Raw genomic sequence first — 4,330 nt, 5'->3', positions numbered from 1 at the left:
TTTTTTCTTTTTGCTTATGTGGTGCTGAGGAATCGAACCCAGGGCCTCATGCATGCAAGGCAAGCGCTCTACCTCTGAGCCACCTTCCCAGCCCCAAGACAGACTTTTCTCTCCGGGAATTTCCAGTTGGGTTGGGCTGAGGAGAGTAAGGTGAAGGGTGATTACTGATGGTGAGAAGTATGGCAGGGGAGGGATGAGCTGGGGACCCCTGAACAGGAAGGTGCCCATGTGCACAGAGCAGAGGAAGCTAGAAATGTGTGTTCAGTGAGTGTGCCACAGGATGTGGGACAGTGAGCTGTTTCAATGTACAGCCCATTCTTGTTATTCACAACAGTTATGTACTGTATGCATAGTAGTTGTAGCCACTGAAATAGTGAATACCAAACCATCTTTCCTAGGAGAAATACAAGGTTAGATTCTTTAAAGCTTCTAGTCATATGCCATTAGCTGATTATATTACCTTTTCTTCCCCCTCCCCATAAACTCAAAGCCTTGTGCTTGCTAGGCAGGTACTCTACCATTTGAATTATGTCCCCAGCCATTTTAAAGTATTTTTCAAATGGGATCTCAATTATGCTCAGGGCCTGCATGCTATCTCTGGGCTTTTTGCTCAAGACTGGCCATCTACCAGTGAACCACAACTCTGCTTCCACCTTTTTGGTGGTTAGTTGGAGATGAGTCTCATGCATATTCCTGATGAGGCTGGCTTCAAACTGTGAGCCTCAGATCTCAGCTTCCTAGGATTATAAGCATGAGCCACTGGCTCCTGGCTTAAGACTATTTTTGTTTGTTTGTTTTACTGCTCTTTTGTGTGTCTGTAAATGACCCTTAGAGATTTTAGTGAGTAGACAAGTTTGCAATATGGAATCTGTATAGCAGTAGAATTGACTGTCTCTCTTTCAGGCTTCTATAAAGCCTCTGCTGTCTCCTTGCCCTTACTTTTTGTAGATAATCTGGGGCATTGGACACCTCCCTCATCTGATGAAATTGCACTGATGACAGATTTGTGGCAGCTGCTAATTTGCTCACAGAACATGGCACAGGCCTGTACAGGCAGTGACAGGCCAAGATGTTGCTCCTGTGCTGACCTTAAGCATCCTTCTCCTATTGGCTGCTTAAAGAGGAGCTGAGGGAAAGGCCTCTAGGTCTGGCTCTGACCTTATCTAAATGGAGCTGGGTCCTCCTTAGTTCTGATTTGTATCAGACTTACCCAGCTGGTGAAGGGAGGCATCTTTTAACAGGCTAGGCCTTTACCTATGAGCCTGAGATTCTAAGTTAAGAAAATAAATCCCACAGACATATTGATTCATCAGCTTTAACATATCCATCGAGTATTTATTGAGCATTTATTATGTGCCAGATGTACAGGGAGAAAACAGAAGTTCTGCTCTCCTAAAACAGAGGAGGAGGAAAGGATGAACAAGTACAATTCATGCTAGGTCTCACGGTGAGACATGCTAAGGAGAAAAACTTAAAATGGAAGCAGGTTTGTGGATATCTGGGAGCAAAGAGAAGGAGGGGGATATCATGTGCCAGAAACATGTCTACAGAGAGTAGGCTGTAGTCACATAGGGAAAGAAATTCCAGCCACCTGGCCAGGCCAGTGCTGAGGAGGGAAGGGTGGCAAGTGGCTGGGTCTGGCTAAGGCAGCGAAGGGACTGTGTGCCAAGAACGTGTGTGTGTGTGTGTGTGTGTGTGTGTGTGTGTGTCCACACACACAGAGGATAGATTCTTCTGGGCCTGTGAAATGGGCAGGGGACTGGAGGAAGGAGGAGGAGGGTTGTATTGTTACTGTGTTTGGCTCTTCTGGAGTACTCTACAATTCTTTTTCAGCCTGCTCTCTTCCCTCGGGAGGCAGAACAGTTAATTGGCAATGTTTATCATCTTTTCTCACTGTCCTTTCTGGGTAGTCTGCAGGGTGATTTGAAAAATCATGAGTTCCCCCATGTTGCATAAGGCCTGCACCCAGAACCTAGTTTTTGTCCTGCTCCAGAAACCAGGGGACACTTTCTCTTAACAAAATGGAAATGAAAATAGCAAGTGTGTACCAAGCTTGGGGAATCAGAGGTAGGACGTGGAGGGGAAGGAGGTCTTGGAAGCAGCCCAATCCCTCTCTCCAATGAATCCTTAGCACAAGTCAAAAGAGAAAATGTCCTTTATTAAAGGGTAACATTGTCATAGCCACCCCTGTCTCCCCTGATGCCCTTCTGTGTACATGGCTATGGTGCACGTCTAGACGGTCCCAGATGATTTTAGTGATGCATCGCAGAAAGTACTAGGGATGTACAGAAGGGATGAGAATTCTAGGCCTGGTGGCAGACTTTCCCAGGCTGGGCTGGGTGAGACCCATCCTCTGTTCACAGAGGAGACCTAGTGACTGAGGTTTTCATGAGCCCCTGGCCTGGCTGAGCTTATGTGGGGGTCCGGAGGCCATCATAGTGGATGGAACCTGAGCCACCACCTGCCCCTGCAGAGCTTGCCACCTGCTGAATTTAACAGAGTGAAGATACCAGGAGAGGGCCTCACAGGGCCCTTTGGGAGGTCACCCAGGCGGTGTTAGAATGGAAAGTTGAGGCCTGGAGAACATGGATCAACTGAAGTGAGCATGCAGAGAAGCCTCAGCATGTCACAGGAAGCAAGCTAACAAAATGGCATCGCTTGTGGCTGGGGAATGATAGGAAGACAATGTTCACGGGATGCTGTAGCATCATGATTGTAAAGACAGCACGCTCCAAATCTCTTCTAAGCACCTTCTGGGAAACCCATGCTGGAGCTGCTTTGACCTAGAGCTTGGCTATCAGCATGGAAGGATTCTGTGCCTAGTTGCAGGGAGGCCTGAGACCTGCTAGGGAGAGTCTCCAGTGGAGCCAGGCTGACCACAGGTCTGGCAATGGCTCTGTTCTTCTCTACCAGGATCGGTTTTGACCTTTCTTTGTCAGAGAGATTGGCGCTAGGCAAGAGGCCAGAGAGAGGGCATGCACTGGCCTGGATTGGGCAAGATGGACTTTGCAGTCACTTGATCAGCAGGGTTGGGGTGTGGACAGGAGTTCCTTGCCCTGAGCCAGCCCTGCCTTATTAGGATTTTGCATCATTAGATTTGCCTAAACATCCTAAGTACTCAATAGATGATAGAGCGGGTGAATTAGAACAGACTGACACTTCATCTTTGACCTTGAAGGAATTATCCTCAGTGATGCTCATAAATAGTGTGGTTACCATTGTCTTGGCTTTGGGCGAGTTGAAGGCTGCAGTGTGTGGGGACTTGAGGATGGGGCTTGTATCTCTCCCAGAATGTCTTCTGTTTTGATCTCCTCCTATATTCTCTTTATTAATGCCAGCTAATAATAACGAACACCTACTATGTGCCAGGCCCTGTGCATGTGTAAACTTATTCTCAGAATAGTTTTATGAGGTAGCTGTTAATTGCTTCCATTTTGCAGACAACAAAACTAAGACATAAAGATGTAAAGACTAAAAGTGTCAGTCCAGTGCTGGTAGCTAGCACCTGTAACCCTAGGAACTCAGGAAGCTGATACCTGAAGCTTTGAAGCCAGCTTAGGCGGAAGAGTCTGTGAGACTCTTATCTCCAGTTAACCACCCAAAAGCCAGAAATGGAGGTGTGGTCAAGTGATAGATCACTAGTCTTGAGCAAAAAAACTGAAGGACTGTGCCCAGGCCCTGAGTTAAGATCCAGTAACACACACACACACACACACACACACACACACACACACACTTTTGCAATTGTCAGGCAGGAGGATGGTGAGTGCAAAGCTAGCCTGGGCTACATAACAAGACCCTTCTTCAAAAATATCAACCCAAGCGAGGTGTAGTAGCAGGCACCTATAATCCCAGCACTTAGGAGACTGAGACAGGAGCATTAAGAGTTTGAAGCAATCCTGGGCTGTATAGAAAGATGTTGTCTCAAACCCCAAGGAATACAGGTGTCTTTCTCTGAAGAACAGAGCTCTGGAATTATACTGACCTTCATGATATTTTTAGGAGGGACTGCCTTAGGGACATTTGTGGTAGTGGTAGAATGCAATCCTGTGTACTACTTTCCTGCCCTATGCTTATGAAGGTACTGGCTCCTGGCAGTGTAAGATTTTGCCCTGCAGGAGGACACTAGAGCTTTAAGAGTGACCTTTCACTGTAATAAGGGATGATCTGGCAGTGTGGACAAATGGCCATGATCTATTTATTTTTATTTTTTTGGGTCCGGTCGTGAGGCCTGAACTCTGGGTCTGGGCGCTGTCCCTCAGCTCTTCAGCTCAAGGCTAGCGCTCTACCACTTGAGCCACAGCGCCACTTCCGGCTTTTTTTCTTTTTG

Source organism: Dipodomys ordii, unplaced genomic scaffold (assembly GCF_000151885.1).
Source record: "Dipodomys ordii isolate 6190 unplaced genomic scaffold, Dord_2.0 Scaffold132, whole genome shotgun sequence".
Lineage (NCBI taxonomy): Eukaryota > Metazoa > Chordata > Mammalia > Rodentia > Heteromyidae > Dipodomys > Dipodomys ordii.
This window is presented reverse-complemented; position numbering follows the sequence as displayed.